Raw genomic sequence first — 17,485 nt, 5'->3', positions numbered from 1 at the left:
ATCTGGGAACTCTGCATCTCTCATCATTCAGATAAACTTCCCACCAAAAAGAGTTGATTGCTAAAGCTGAGAAAACATGGTGAACAGTTAGACCAAGTAGCCATCAGTTCATGAGTGGATGCAGCCTCTTCATCTTCAGGTATGGTTATTGTGTTATGGACTAAGCCAAACCACTCAAAACATTCTTAAGTAGGCAGCTCAGACCATAACTTTGCAAAATGTTTTGGTAAGTGTACAGCGAAAATTACCCGGATTAAGTTAGTTAGGTTGACTATTAGATTTTAAAAGACAAACATTTATTCACAAAATGACACAATGAAACACAAAGAACAGAATAAAGAGCCCCTACAGAACTCAGTCTATCCAACTAGACTTAATTATGCTGTTCCGAATATACACAACATTTCCAATAAGCAAACTCCCTTTAAAAACCAGAACAAATGGAACACATGCTTACAGGTTGAAGTTGAAGGGCAGAGAGAGAGAGTTTTCACACAGCTCCCTGTTGAACTTCTCACCAGTTCAGGACTGAACTAAAATTGCTCAACTCAGCTGGAGAGTTGACCATTCCCCTTTCATTATACAGGTCACTTCTAAAACATGACCACTATGGCCTGAAGTCTCATCTGTTTACATATAAACAAAAGGCCTCTCAAAATCCTTTTCATCTCTATACCAAACCAGATTTTTTTGGAGCCCCACCCAGTTTATTACCCCTCTGAAAAAAAATCAAGGACAGAGTATCTTTGAGCCAAGGAACAGCATTTCGAAAAAAAGGGACGAGCTTTGTGACAGTTGTGAAAGGGTAGCAAGTAAACAAGGGAAGGATGAGGATGGAAAAGATTTTTTTAAAGAGACAGACCCTCTTGGGACACAGCACAATTATGCTATAATGATATGTCCATGCAAGTATTGGTTTAGGAGGAGGACGAATGGGTTGGGTGGGATGACATAATTTCTGAGGTTCTTTCTTGGGACGTTCCTGGTGTTATACAAAAATCAGAAGTATCACAACAGCTGAAAAGTAACAATGATCACATACTGAATGAAAGAAAATCTTTACTTTTAGAGTAAATGTATCACTCACTAGTGATGCTCCAGGGCATATCTGTCACTATTAGAATTCTGGAAGACCCAGAGAAGCATAAAATTCCTGTATAATCAGTTGCTGTGACTGGGTTATCCATTTCACATATTTGATTCTTGAAGTCTGGCAATTGTCAAAGAGGTCAGCTCCCGGTATGTGATATTTTAACAGTGGTACTGAAGTTGAAGACAGCATCTAATTGATTAATCTCAAACTTATAATTGCATACAGGAAAACATATCTGGGGTATCCTATATAACAACTGCATACTCGATTGACCCATGGTGATTTTCATAAATCACTGTACCTTGGCCTCAGGGAAGCCATGTGCCTCCACTCTCAGGTGAGAAATGGCTGCAAATCATATTTTCTCATTTGCTAGATTTACAATCCTTTCTTGCAGATGGACATGAAATTAAACAAGGTGCCAGTTAGTTTCACACAATACTACATTATGGAAAAAAAATTCTGAAAATAATACATGGAGTGGATTGGAAAAACGGGCAATTTACAACCTTAAACATCCTAGATTTCTGGAGTTAGAATACATTGGGAATTTCCAACAAATAAAATTCATAAAATGAAAAGAGATTACAGATGCAGTTCTTCCACAAAAGAGAAATGTTGAATACTACAGATATATCTGAAACGTGTAAGTCATTTTGATAGCACTCTTCAAATCTGAATATCAGTTATCGTCCACCATTTAATGTATTCTTCTGATGTTGTTTGCTTTACAGGGAATGACAAATAAAAGGAGAACACAAACAGCCTTTACTGAAACCTATTTAAAGATTTTACTTTGCCTCTAAGAAAATTCTATTTACTCTTCCAAAAATATATTTTTTAATACTTCCACATGGATAACTGTCTACTGTCAGGAGCCAGTCACCACATTTTCACAGTATAATATTCCATATGCTAATTAAGTTACAATCTAGTTGTTTGAAATATGAATGCTTTGATGTTGAGAGAATAAAAATTACTAGATATTTTATAATTTCATTTTATACATATAGAAATGCATCTTTTCCAAATATAGTATATTGTGTCCGTGTAATATATGTTCAGTAAAGTGTTATTAAATAGGTAACTGTACTGTATATGCCTTTCAGGCAAGTGGAACCATTCTGAAGAGCAACTGGCACAGTTGTTGACTGTAAAATACATCTCTGTGGAAAACAGAAACACAATTATATGTGCACAAAATGGAATCTTTAGGTTCTATTACCACAGCCCTGAGTACAAAATGAATTAAACATTGTCCTTGCAAGATACATTAAATATGAGTCTCTTTCAGAATTACAGAAATAGCTCAAGAGACAAATTCAGTCACAGTATCGTCCGCACCTGCATTTAAATGACAAAATATCTGTACAGTTGCTCAAATGAGAGGCACTTACATTGAATCTAATGCAAATTCAGATTTTAAAATCTGTTAAGTGAGGTCTGATTAGGTCTGAATTTTATATTGATAAGTCAGCATATTCGTATCTATGTTCTATAAACTGTATCAATACTTAATTCAGAGATAATTGTGGGCGGCACAGTTGCACAGTGGTTAGCACTGCTGCCTCACAGCGCCAGAGACCCGGATTCAATTCCCGCCTCAGGCGACTGACTGTGTGGAGTTTGCACGTTCTCCCCGTGTCTGCATGGGTTTCCTCCGGGTGCTCCGGTTTCCTCCCACCATCCAAAGATGTGCAGGGTCAGGTGAATTGGCCATACTAAATTGCCTGTCGTGTTAGGTAAGGGGTAAATGTAGGTGTATGGGTGGGTTTCGCTTCGGCGGGTCGGTGTGGACTTGTTGGGCCGAAGGGCCTGTTTCCACACTGTAATCTAATCTAAATCTAATCTAAATAATGGAAACTCAGAATTAATGCCTCAGGCAGTTTCAGTTCATGAAAAGATATGTTCCATTATATATTTCAGAAATAAAATTGATTTTCTCCTCTTTCTAATAAGCAATATAGTGAAGTGTGTGTGGTTGCTTCTGATCAATGCTACAAGCTGTAAAATGGACCTGCCTTTAATGTGCCTCAGTTTTTTCAACTATTCAATTCATCTTGCACTTTCAACGAAGAAGAAAATTGGGGTAATCTGATACACATGAATAAGCTGGAACAACCTAAATGCACTTTGGCACTTTACAGCTTTCTGGACTCAACATGAGCTTAGCAACTTCAATTTAGTCTCCATTTTGATAGGTTCCCTTCACTCAAAGTATGTTTCCTTGTTTTCATGTTATGGCTTTTACTCAGAGCTGAATCTTTTCACACTTACTGTGGATTTCTGCTTTATCGCTTATTTACAACCATCACTACTTCCTTTGTCTTTTGTTTTATGACACCATTGATCTGTAATCCCCATCTGTCCTTTTACAGACCTTTTTTGTTCCAGTTGCTCCTCCCGAACAGCAAAAAATCTCATCACATTTCTACCTCTTTCCAGTTCTGAAGAAGAACCAAGGTTTCAAGACATTAATTTGGGGCAGCATGGTGGTTCAGTGTGGGGTTGGCACTGTTGCCTCACCAGTGATCCAGGTTCAATTCCAGCCTTGGGTGACCGTCTGAAAGCGTTTGCACATTTGCCCTAAGCCCAAAGATGTGCAGGTTCGGTGGATTGGCTATGCTAAATTGCCCATAGTATCCAGGGATGTGTAGGTTAGATGGAGTAGCATGGGGAATGCAGGGTGAGTCTGGTGAGATGCTCCTCAGAGAGTCAGTGTGAACTTGATCAGCCGAATGGCCTGTTCTCATACTGGAGGGATTCTATTAATTCCTTTTCTCTCTCCACAGATGGCACAAGCTCAGATGATTTTCTCCAGCACTTTACCTTAATTATGGTGATGGAGGTGTCTGGAACATTTGCAACAAAAGTGATTGTAAAAGCCATAAGAATTCGGAGCTGAAATCAGGCAGTGACCACTTCAGCAGATGCATTCTTCAATAAGATCATGGCTGACCTAATTACTCCATACTCCTGCTTTCCACTGGTAACCTTTCAGAACCTTATTTAAAAAGATTCCAATCTGAACATTTGAATTGCGAACAGGAATAGATGAGTATGACTACATAAAGCCAATGCTGATCGGAACACTTGCCCCAGTTTTGGCACAAGACCTCAGATTATAGTGAGGTCATTGCAGCATTGTCTGGGTAGGATGTGCTTTGTATACTGGATCAGTGGTGCTGGAAGAGCACAGCAATTCAGGCAGCATCCGAGGACAGGCAAATGCTGCCTGAATTGCTGTGCTCTTCCAGCACCACTGATCCAGAATCTGGTTTCCAGCATCTGCAGTCATTGTTTTTACCTTGTGCTTTGTATACTTCTAGTGCATAGATTACTGCCATATTGCTCATTCAGTTTTACTCAGAATACAGGGAGAACTAGCCATTTGAATACAGAACGGGCTCAAAGGTAGAAGACAGAGGGTGGTGGTGGAGGGTTGTTTTTCAGACTGGAGGCCTGTGACCAGTGGAGTGCCACAAGTATCATTGCTGGGTCCACTACTTTTTGTCATTTATATAAATGATTTGGATGCGAGCCTAAGAGGTACTATTAGTAAGTTTGCAGATGACACCAAAATTGGAGGTGTTGTGGACAGCGAAGAGGGCTACCTCAGATTACAACAGGATCTTGATCAGATGGGCCAATGAGCCGAGAGATGGCAGATGGAGTTTAATTCAGATAAGTGTTATGTGCTGCATTTTGGGAAAGTAAATCTTAGTAGGACTTATACACTTACTGGTAAGGTCCTAGAGAGTATTGCTGAACAAAGAGACCTTGGAGTGCAGGTTCATAGCTCCTTGAAAGTGGAGTCGCAGGTAGATAGGATAGTGAAGAAGGCATTTGGTATGCTTTCTTTTATTGGTCAGAGTATGGAGTACAGGAGTTGGGAGGTCATGTTGCGGCTGTACAGGACATTGGTTAGGCCACTGTTGGAATATTGCAAGCAATTCTGGTCTCCTTCCTATCGGAAAGATGTTGTGAAACCTGAAAGGGTTCAGAAAAGATTTACAAGGATGTTGCCAGGGTTGGAGCATTTGAGCTATAGGGAGAGGCTGAACAGGCTGGGGCTGTTTTCCCAGGAGCTGAGGGGTGACCTTATAGAGGTTTACAAAAATATGAGGGGCATGGATAGGATAAATAGACAAAGTCTTTTCCCTGGGGTCGGGGAGTCCAAAACTAAAGGGCATAGGTTTAGGGTGAGAGGGGAAAGATATAAAAGAGACCTAAAGGGCAACATGATCACACAGAGGGTGTTAAGTGTATGAGCTGCCAGAGGAAGTGGTGGAGGCTGGTACAATTGCAACATAAAAGGCATTTGAATGGGTATATGAACAGGAAGGGTTTGGAGGGATATGGGCCGAGTGCTGGCAGGTGGGACTAGATTGGGTTGGGATATCTGGTCGGCATGGACGGGTTGGACCAAAGGGTCTGTTTCCATGCTGTACATCTCTATGACTCTATGACTTTTCTGCAGTGATTTCATGCAACATTGTGGTTTGCTTAGCAAATTCAGAGGGCAGCTAAGAAACAACTACATTGCTGTATGTCTCAATTACAGTCTGCTCTGATATAATGCAATAGTTTTGTTCCTGTGCAATCCTGGTTATAAGAAAATCGTGTAATAAGCAGCATCATTTAAACCAGTGGGATCAGAATCATGTTATACCCAATACAGGAAGTGAAACTTCGTATTCTACAAATAATGGTCTAAGTTCTTCAACTGCGATATGGCCAATTCTCTTTGAAGAAATGTGCGGTATAGCAAAACTGACTGTAAGTTGTAGGCCAGATTGGATAAGGAAGGTGGATTTCTTTCACTGGAGGATAATCCACTAGCTTTACAATAATCATTTCTGGAACTAGCTTTTATTTCCAGATGTGTTAATTGATTGAATTCAAACTTCTCTAGCTGATGTGATGGGACTTGAACCCATGTCCCCAGAATATTACTGGATTACTAATCCAGTAATATTAGCACTTTGCTTCCAGCTCCTAGGATCTTAATATATGTTGAGGATGACTGGATGACCATTCAGGAAAAGCATTGGTTGTTTTCATCAAACCAATGAAGTAATACACTACCAAGGTAATAAAATATTAGAAGGAAAACATTACTTTTATAGTTTACCTCAATGACGAGTCATCATTGTCCAAGTATGGCACCTACTGAAACATTCGTAAGACTATCCTATACAAGCTCTGAGAGATCAAGACACTTGGTTACACCAGAAAACTGACAAATTCCAGTCAAATGCAGACTGCAAGGAGGTTCCACAATGTTTAGATATGTGTCCACAGGCCCCAGGCTATCTTCAACACTGATAGGTCAACACTGCTCACAGAAAAAGCCCAAATTCTAGAAAAATGTGGTGCTGGAAAAAGCACAGCAGGTCAGGCAGCATCCAAGGAGCAGAAGAGTTGACATTTCAGGCATAAGCCCCTTCTGAGATGCTGCCTGACCTGCTGTGCTTTTCCAGTGCCACACTTTTCGACAAAGACTCTCCAGCATCTACAGTCCTCACTCTCCCCAAATTCGAAAAAGCCAGGCAGGGCATGTTAACCAATCCTCAATGATGAGGTAATCAACATACTACCACATGTTGCCAACACTGCTCTCTTGATAAGTTTTGCATGCTGTGAGAAACAAGAAACATATTCAAACTCCTGTTGAGTAGCAAAGCTTCAGAGGTCACTGATATCCAAGCAAAGGTCTACTAGGCTGGCGTTCATTGCCTTGTCAAGAATTACTTCAGTCTACATCAAAATGAGGAGCCATTTTGTAAGAATGCAAAGAAACCTCCATTGTCTACCTACAGCATTGTCTGGGTACAGTGCATCTTTGACATTTCTGGTACATAGGTTACTACCAACATGTTTCTTATTTGACTTTTCTCTAGTGATTTGATACAACTTTGAGATTCGCTTGGTAATTTCAGACATCAGTTAAAAATCTACAAGGTTCACTGCAGACAACACCTTCCAAACCAGTGACCAGTACTACCATTGCACCAGCAAGAACGAGAGCAGCAGATAATGGAAATGCCACCACCAGCAAGTCCCTACCAAGGCACTCACCACCCTAACTTGGAAACATATTGCTGTTCGTTCAGTGATTTTGGGTCAAAATCCTGGAATTCCCTTCCTAAAGGCTTTATGGGATCCACCTATACTAAATCAACTGCAACAGGTGAATAAGGCAGCTCACCACCACCTTCTCAAGAGCAAATAGGGACAGGCAATAAATGCTGGCCCAGTCAGCAATATCCATGGCCCACGAGTGAATAAAGTCGAAAAACTTGCCAATTTTGATACAAGTCGAGGAATCTCACCCCTCTCCACCATCAGCAAATTCTTTACCAGAATTCTTCTGAAGATTTCAGTGTAACATCTCAAACAGAACCTGCTACTAATCAGTCAGTGTGATTTCAACAAAAAAAAACTGATGTAGTTTGCAGATTGATAGGTCCAGGAAAATCATCAAGAATAGAACATGCACCTCTCCATCACTTTTGTTAGCATCACCAAGGTCTTTGACACAGTCAGCTATGACAGCATGCGGAAGTAAATGGGGAATTTCAGCTGCCCTGAAAAATTCTTCCCAATAGTTTGGCAATTCCAATACTGCATGCTCATTCATGTCCTGGGTGATAGTGGGTCTGCCAGCCCATTCCCACTCACTAATGAAATTAAAAAACAGTGACTTTTTCAGCATGTTTTTCTCAGTTTTGCTCTCTGAATGCCTTCCATTATGGTGGTCATGGCATCTAAAGCAGAAACTACGTGGATAGGAAGTTGCTCAATTTGAGATGACTTTAGGCAAGGGCCAAGATCTCCTCGGTCAATCACATTTTGTAAGTCAGTGATTGTGCATTAGCAGCTGGTTTTCAGTTGAATATGGAATGTAGCATGGATTTCTTCTCTGATGCATGAAACAACTTGAGCTTTCAGGTTAATGTAAAGAAAACAGAGTAATAGTTCTATTAAAGGCCTATCATTACCCCCAAATTTCAATTCATGGCCAGAGCCTATCAATGGTGGAGAAATTCCTACTTCCTGACAGTTCCATCTCTCTTGAGCTGTCTATATTAATGACAAGATACATGTAACAATTGCCACAGTAAATCTTGCCCTCAGGTGTGTTCAATGAATTAAGAGCAGTGGGCCTGCCTACCAAACTGAAAATCGAATGCAATATCCTGGCCAAACTTCTCTAAGCATCTGAGCCTTTGCCTATTTACCAATATCATGCCAAGAAGCTCAACCATTCTGAAATTTCTGACCATCAGATGGCAGGACAAAATACCACACACTGAGATGTTTGCCAAAAATGACTTGGCAATCAGCCTATTTTGAGGCAGTAACAAGTGAGTTGGGCTGGCCACATAGCTGGAGTGCCTGAGATTCATTTACAGAAGTGATTCTTCCATGGACAGCTTTTGAGTCTAGTATGTGCCCTTATGGTGGTCAAAGGAAGCATGACAGGGACACCCTGAAAGCTTTTCTAGGAGTTATGATACGACATTGGAGATCTCGGAAAAGCTCACCCAGGATCACTGTCCCTAAAACATCTATATAAAAAAAAGCTGCCTTGAAAAGCAAGCACAAATCAGAGGCAAAGAGTAAACTCAAGGTGAGGAGATTTTGAGTCAGCAACCCTTCCAAAACACAATATTCTGCAGTATCTTATTTTACTTGCAGCAAAGTCATGTCACAGACTGTTCACCTACGTATCCACCACAATCCTACCAAACAACCCAGATGAAGAACATGGACATTTTCCCATCCAAAGATGAAAAAGGGAAAAACAGCAACTAAGAAAAGGTTTAATAGGTTGCAATAGCATTGTAAATGGTAAATTTGTAATATCAAGGAGAGCAAACTAATGATGAAATTTTGATGTTAACTTGGCTCAGTTAATGGATCTCTCACCTTGGAACTTAGAATGATTGTGAATTCAAGCCACATTATCATTAAGCACATAACCTAAGGGTAAAACTATTGGAGGCATCATCTCTCAAATATAATTTCCAACTGAGATTCAAATTATTACTCTGGTGAATGTAGAGATCCCCGTGGCAGCATCTGAAGAATATCAATGAGTTTGCATTGTGTCCTGGACAATACTCTTTGCTAGTCCAATGTGTGATCAAATGTTTGTGTGCAAGTGGTTACCTGTGGAAACAACATATGTATGCAGCCTGTTTGTTGCTTTTTGTCTTGAATTCATTGAATCAGTTACTCATTCATCATAAACCATTTTGACAGCACCCAATATGTGATTATGTGTAATATGAATGTGTATTACAGAAACAGTGAGCACGAAGAAGCTGAATTTTGCAGCTACGTTCTTTCAGATAACTGAAGGATGAGGTTTATGTGGTCAAACAGGGTTATTGTTCACTCAGATGAGATAGCCTTTTGAGTTAATGAAGAATCATTATTGTCGGAACAGAACATTGGACCAGATCTTCCAATACCAATAGTTGTGAATCTTAAGGCTTCTAACACAGTTGTTTTTCAGCAGACAGTGAAATTCCTGATGCCTACACAAGCACTGTGTTTGCCTGGCAAATTTAAATATCCAACAGCTTGAGTTATTTACAAAGAACTGTTCCTAAAACTATTATTTATTTAATCTCTGGTGTAATTCAGGTGAATAGTAGTATAAGTCAATACACTGCCACCCAACCACCTATCCACCCATTCACAAAAACATTTATGATCTTTTAAAATTTTCCTGATTACAGTTACTGATGTTAGTGATGTTGTCAAAGGCAAGTGTGTCCTCAACACTGCACCTCATTGCCATTCTTCTTATGGTTGACTGTACTGAAACAGTGCTCGCAAGAAAACAAAACAGGACCCTGCACTGTTCACAACCAACAGTGATTGACCTAGCAACTCTACTGACCAGAAGATCTGAACCATTAGTGTGCGGGATCTCTGTTATTCACCTACACCGTCTTCTTTATGGCTATTTTCAGAAAATGCGTGACAATTTAGAGTGGACTACGTTGCTGCTCCAGTTAGTGGGTGGCACGGTGGCACGGTGGTTAGCACTGCTGCCTCACTACGCCAGAGACCTGGGTTCAATTCCGGCCTTAGGCGACTGACTGTGTGGAGTTTGCACATTCTCCCTGTGTCTCTGTGGGTTTCCTCCGGGTGCTTCTGTTTCCTCCCACAATCCAAAAATGTGCAGGTTAGGTGAATTGGCCAGGCTAAATTGCCCATAGTGTTAGGTGAAGGGGTAAATGTAGGGGAATGGGTCTGTGTGGGTTGCGTGTCGGTGTGGGCGGAAGGGCCTGTATCCACACTGTAAGTAATCTAATCTAATCATTATGCAGTTGAGAAAGAAGAAGAGGAAATCAGCTGAAATGGATTTATGCTGTTATTTTGCACATTTTTGTTTCTTTATTCTTTTCTCAGATGTTGGATGTTGGTGGAAAGGCCCAACATTTTTTGAACATGTCTAATTGCCCTTGAACTGAATGGCTTGCTGGGCCATTTCAGACAGCAGTTAGGAGTTATCTTTATTGCTGTGTGTCTGGACTCATGTAGTCTAGATAGGGCAAGAATTCTTACATAAAGGGCATTAGTGCTTTAAAAGTCAATTGTAGCTGCAAGGCACTATTACTGAGACTCCTGATTTATTGCCTAAATTTATATTCCACCATTAATTGTGGTGAGATTTGGTCTGTTCTCGCATGACATTAGTCTAGGCCTCTGGATTACTTGTGCAGTAGCATTACTGCTATGGCGCTTTATTCAGCCCAATTGACAGGAACATAATCTACCACCTTAAACAGTCGTTGTCTTCTCCACTAGTATACAGTCATAGCATCAACAAGGTGCATCATTGCAAATTACCAAGGCTTCTTTGACAGCACCTTCCAAACACATGAACTCTGCCAGCTGGAAGAACAAGGACTGCAGCTGAGTGGACATGCTTTCAAGATCATCAACAGGACTCAAACCATCCTGAGTTGGCACCATATCCTTCATGGATGTTGGGTCAAAGTACTGAAACTCCCTTCCCAATATCACTTTGGGTATATCCACACAAAATGGGCTGAAATATTTCAAGATGGTGGTTCATCAACATCTTGTCAATGGAAATTAAGGATGGACAATAAATGCTGGTCTTACTAACAATGTTTACATCCAGGTAGAGACAACCCTGCTAATTATAGACCAGTGAATCTTACTTTGGTTGTGGGAAAAGTGTTGGAAAGGATTATAAGAGACAGGATTTATAATCATTTAGAAAGGAATATTGTAATTTGATTAGGGATAGTCAACACGGTTTTGTAAAGGCCAGGTTGCACCTCACAAACCTTAGAGTTCTTAGAGAAGGTGACCAAACAGGTGGATGAGGGTAAAGTGGTTGATGTGGTGTATATGTATTTCAGTAAAGCGTTTCTTAAGTTCCCCACAATAGGCTATTGCAGAAAATACAGAGACATGGGATTGAGGTTGATTTAGCAGTTTGGATCAGAAATTGGCTTGCTGAAGGAAGACAGAGGGTGGTAGTTGATGGGAAATGTTCATCCCAGAATTCAGTTTTACTAGTAGTGTACTGCAAAGATCTGTTTTGGGGCCACTGCTGTTTGTCATTTTTATAAATGACCTGGATGAGGGCATAGGTTAGTAAATGTGCAGATGACACTAAGGTCAGTGGAGTTGTGGACAGTACCAAAGGATATCGCAGGTTACAAAGGGACATAGATAAGCTGCAGAGCTGGGCTGAGAGATGGTAAATGGAGTTTAATATGGAAAAGTGTGAGATGATTCACTTTGGAAGGTTTAACAGGAATACAGAGTACTGGACTATTGGTAAGATTCTTCGTAGTGTGGATGAGCAGAAAGAGCTTGGTGTCCATTACATAGATCCCTGAAAGTTGCCACCCAGGTTGATAGGGTTGTTAAAAAGGCATATGGTGTGTTAGCTTTTATTTGTAGAAGGTTTTATTTGTAGTTGGAACCATGAGGTCATGTTGCAGCTGTACAAAACTGTGGTGCGGCTGCACTTGGAGTATTGCGTACAGTTCAGGGTCACCACATTAGAGGAAGGGTGTGGAAGCATTGGAAAGGATGCAGAGGAGATTTACTAGGATGTTGCCTGGTATCAAGGAAAGGTCTTATGAGGAAAGGCTGAGGGACTTGAGGCTATTTTCGTTAGAGAGAAGAAAGTTGAGAGGTTACTTAATAGGGACATACAAGATAATCAGAGGGTTAGATAGGATGGACAGTGAGAGCTTTTTTTTCCCCAGATGGTGATGGCTAGCACAAGGGGACATAGCTTTAAATTGAGGTGTGATAGATATAGGACAGATGTCAGAGGCGGTTTCTTTATTCAGCGAGTAGTAAGAGCGGGAATGCCATGGCTACAACAGTAGTAGAATCGCCAACAATGTGAAACAGCTGGCTTCATTTGTTGCTCAAACTTTTGAAATCCCTTACATGGTAGATTGGAGGGTTTTTGCCCGAAACATCAATTTTTTCTGCTCCTCGGATGCTGCTTGACCTGCTGTGCTTTTCCAGCATCACTCTAATCTAGACTCTGATTTCCAGCATCTGCAGTCCTCACTTTTCCCTATCCTACCTACAGGATAGATCCCAAAAACTGACAGATTGTATCAAACAACATATCCCTTCATCTGTTCATGATAAGCAAGGTACTGACCATACCCAACCAGCCTGTTCTCACAACCTTCACAACATAGGAGTCCAACATGAGGTTTGATTCTGTGATTAGCCAGTATTTGCTAAATAATCCTGAGTGTGTGGAGAATCTCACTGGCAACCAATTTTGGATTATGTGTTGGCTCTGCAATGTGGTACACTTGCATGTACTCAAAGCTACATAAATTAATATAAAGGGTCTTGTACTTTGCCCTGGTGTCCATGGTAACTACCTTACCACAGTCTACTTGGTATGCTGTGACAGCACTCTCCTCCTATACAGTATAAATGGTGCTTTCCTTATACCGGCCAACTGTTCTGATGAGTGTGAGACAAAAAGCTTTGTATCTTTTTCCAGCTGCACTCAATGAAAACATCGAGAGAATCTAAACATTTGCACAATGGAAGTATTCAACAAAACTACTTTAAAATTGGTTGCAGACAATCTTTTGAGACAAAACCTTACTACACTTGTCTTTTCTTAAGATGACATGATCGTTTCTCAGATTTTTGTTCATTCTTTCATCCTTAGCCCTCAAAGAATGGTTTCCATGATAGATAAACTTTACTGATCTTACCCTGAATGTAACAAGCATTAAAAATAAGTGTGGTTCCAATATTAACCTCTAATGGCATTTGTGCAAAGACTGCCACTCCGTGTAGAATGGAGCAAAGGACATAGATTGGCAATCTACTGTCTAGTTATGTAGGTTAATGCAGGCTGTTATAACCATTAATCAGTACTTTGGCACTTTTAAACATGGACTGTAGCAACATGGATATGAAATTGGCCGAGGGATGTGAAATAGAACAGAATGGTTAATGGTTAATTTTCAGACTGGAAGAAGGTTTGTAGTGGAGTTCTTTGGGGTTGGTATTGGTACCCTTGCTTTTCCTGACTTTGAATATACATACACATAAATGTACACTTGATCATGGTGTGCAAGGAGCAATTTGAAAGTTTGTGAGCAACTCAAAATTTGGGAGAAGTGTAAATTGTGAAGACAGTGTAGAACCACAAAAGGACATTAATATGTGGGTGGAGTGTGTGGTTTAGGTGGCAGATGAACATGGAGAAACGTGAGGTACAAAGAACATGAGGAGATTGTATAAAATAAATATACTATTCGAAAAGGATATTCAGGAGCAGAGAAACAGAGCACAGTGTATAAGTGCATCAGTCATTATAAGTGCCAGGACAGGTATCAACAGCTGTTAATAAAACATACAGTATCCTAGACTTCATAAGTAAGGGCACAGAGTATGAGAGCAGGGAACTTATGATGAATTTATATAAGACATTGATAGAGCTCAGCTGGAGTATTATGTACATTTCTGATTGCCATGCTATGGGAAGAATGTGAATGGATTGGAGAGAGTATGGAAGTTTCTGAGAATACTTCAGGGATGGGACACTTCAATTAGGAAGAAAGACTGGAGATGTTGACACAATTTTCCTTGGAGAGAAGGGCAAGAAAATATTTGATAGAAGTTTTCAAAATCAAAAGGGGTCTGGTCAGGCCAAATAGAGAGAAACTGTTCCCATTCATAAACAGATAGAGTACAAAAGGAATAAACCAAGATGAAAAAAGTACTTTTTCACACAGTGTGTATTTAGGGCATGGTGTGTATTACCTGGAAGTACAGTGGTGGCAGGTTCAACTGGAGCATTCAAGAAGTTATTGGAGATCATTTAAATAGAAACAATGCAAAGGTTACAGGAAAGACAAACAAGAATGGCACTAAGTTAAAATTGTTAGAAAGACATCATGGGTCAAAGTCCTCCTTCTGCACTATTAACAAATCTGTAACTGAAGAAACAAATTCTTCGTTTTACTTTTCCAATTCCCAATCCTGCTAGCATCTGATGTAATTTGTTATGACAGAATAATGTCTACAAAACATTATTTCCACAAAGAAAAGGTTAATTCCTGAAACACATGTTACCATCTCATCTGGTTTGAAGTTCACTAACCATTTCCGGACAATCACGGAACTCAAAGAGTAAGTTAGAAAAAAGAATAAAAACACAACCATTTAAAATATAAAAGTTCTGGATAAGAAAAGATCACTCTGCCCATCAGAGGATATTCTCTAGCATGACAACTAACGGAATTATTTTTATGGGAGTTAACTGTATTATGAATAACAACCTTAATGCATTTGCCACAATTACTTAGAATATTTCAATCATTTTAATCAATTGGGTGTATTATATCTATCGGAATAGAGACAGAATTTTACATTTCCTACTTTATCATTGAAACTTTCAATTTTTTAATATCTCTGCTGCTTTGAATAATTTTTGCCCATCAGTACTGACAAAATGCACACTAATGAGTAACAAATGGATGAGTCATACATCAATATCCAGAAAAAAATATTAACTTCCTCTCTGATCAGTCGTACCCCATTTTTACACCATCAGGTTTGTTTTCAAGATCTTTCTCGTCACATATTTTCAATTTTCACAAGGAACTGAAAAATATTCATCTTTTTCCCAAACCTTCAAAGTCTTGGGCATAAATAACAATGCAAGCCTTATCACAAACATAACTGTTTATATCCACATTGTGTACCATACAACCGAATTAATTTCTTGATGATGACCTTTGGTTATACTTCAAAATGGCTTTTACAACTGGTTAATTATTATTTTTAAACTGTTTTAAAATAAGGTGGTATTCCAAATTACACTCTATCAACCAGAATAGGTACATTACAATAAACTACCAACAATAATTTGCAGCATTATGTCAAACTATTAAATTGGGCTTAACTACCTATTCATTTGGTTGTGTCTCTTGAGGGGTCATAAAATGGACAAAGTATTATGGTTATTCTGGTTGAACTTGCATAATTCAATGGCTGGATGAGATGCATTAGGTTACATTCAGTTACAGATCTCAAACCCAGCCCTTACTCATTGAGAATGGTTGGTTCTTCAAGGGCATAATAGGTTACTGTATGTTGTGCGCATGCAATTTTACCATTCTCCCTAGCAATATAGCATAAAGAATGGGACGGCAATGAACTTAATCAAGTTATTTTTCAAATCTGTTAACAGGTTTTTTGATTATGATTAATATGCTGAAATTATGAACAACTATAATGCTCTCTGAAATCTGTGAATGTAAAATATGTGTTAGAATAAAGAAGAAAGCTGATGAAACATTTGAAAGATGGCTGAGTTATTTGCATATCTTATTATCCTCTTAGAATCTATGTCCATGTGCCCGCAGTAAAACCAACAGAAATATGTCTATTGTCTATTTAATAAAACAGGCAGTACACTTTTAGCGTACAGGACTGTGAGAGATGTGTTCTAGCCGACATTATATTTAATATATCTAAACAATCAAAAAATGGTGCCTCTTTACAGAGACATTTTCTAAATGGAAAAGCTGTCATTTTGCTTTCTCGTGTGGTAAAGGGATATTCATTCAGAATACAACAGTCGATATTCCACTAAACAAAACGGGAAACATGTCAAGCCATAAAACTGCACAACTAACATCAAATACAAAGACATACTGCCGATAAATTATGCCAGTTGAAGCTGACAGAATACTGTACAACATATTTTTCCCTCAGTGAGCATTCCCTTTGCTTCAGTAAATGAGACAGCGATCATGGAAAACAAGAAAGATTTTTTAAAAATTAAGAAAAATGGAAAACGTAGCGGAGTAACCTTGTGTATAGAAAGGATATTTCAATATATGTGACTCATGTTGATAAACTGCTGTCTTTTATTGTTCGATCCACCTTCTGATTTTTCACGAGCATCTATTTATGTGACTGAGCAACTGCTTCTTCTCTCGTTGACCTCTGCATCGCTTTGACAGTTTCTCCGGCTCCCTGTCTTTTTTCACAGTGTCAATAAACACATGGCTTGCTAACACATACATAAACCTTCAACGACCCTCCTCACAGTATACCATAAACCATAAACCAGTTCCGTCCATCATTCGATATTTCAAACGAAACGGCCATACCTTACATTCAATTTCCCAGCTCAATCCCTGATCATTATTTTCTCCTTCTCGGGCTGCGTTGACCGTTACGTTATGGCGAGTTTTTTTCTCTTTTGTTTTGCTGTTTCGGATGTGCCAGGAAAATAATGTGCAGCCCGGGGTTTGGGTCTAATCCGCCTCCATTGCTGCTTCTGTTAAGGGAGGACCAGAATGTGCTTTTAACAAAAAGCAGTCTGCTGAACAAACCCACACTCTCTGTATGTACCAGAGAACAGCCCTTTCTCCTTGCACGTGGGGAATGACAGGAACTGCTCCTGCCTCCACCCGGGCAACAGTAAAGCTTCTCGTAGAGCCCTTTTTCACAAGGCTGCATGTCCCTGATATACTCCTCGAATCAATGTTAGATCGAGATCAATTATTAAGCTGTGAATCAAACCCGCAAGTGAAACTTGACTCTGCTTTTTCTCCATATGCTGCCAGAGTTTGTTGAGTTTCTCCAGTTATTTCTGTTTTTGTTTCAGATTTCCCAGCATCTGCAGGGTTTTTTTAATTGAAAATCGAGTTCACTTGATGAATATTAAATCCTAATTATACATCCAATTACGAAATCTACACACTCCCCTCGTTCTCAGCTTTGTCGTCTTGTTTTTTTTCTATTTGCCCCTGAGAAGCTGCTCACCAACGCAACATTTCTGGGCAGCACAGTGCAATCACTTGGGTCTCAGACTGC

General features: G+C 39.6%; 1 protein-coding gene across 8 annotated transcripts in view; it reads right to left on the bottom strand.

The window, feature by feature from the left end:
• Nucleotides 1–17,059, bottom strand: part of cracd (capping protein inhibiting regulator of actin dynamics) — a 226,219-nt gene extending 209,160 nt beyond the window's left edge. For 3 of the 8 annotated variants that reach the window (XM_043690514.2, XM_087988298.1, XM_043690507.2), the window contains exon 1: nucleotides 16,777–17,055. The gene's annotated coding sequence lies outside the window, so the exon portion shown is untranslated. Of the gene's footprint in view, nucleotides 1–16,776 lie in introns of all 8 variants that reach the window. The other 5 variants (XM_087988292.1, XM_043690470.2, XM_087988310.1 and 2 more) reach the window with 4 other exon arrangements.
• Nucleotides 17,060–17,485: the final 426 nt, after the last annotated feature.

This window comes from Chiloscyllium plagiosum, unplaced genomic scaffold (assembly GCF_037043375.1).
Source record: "Chiloscyllium plagiosum isolate Xiang-an unplaced genomic scaffold, Cpla_swu_hap1 HiC_scaffold_1, whole genome shotgun sequence".
Classification (NCBI taxonomy): domain Eukaryota; kingdom Metazoa; phylum Chordata; class Chondrichthyes; order Orectolobiformes; family Hemiscylliidae; genus Chiloscyllium; species Chiloscyllium plagiosum.
This window is presented reverse-complemented; position numbering and strand designations above follow the sequence as displayed.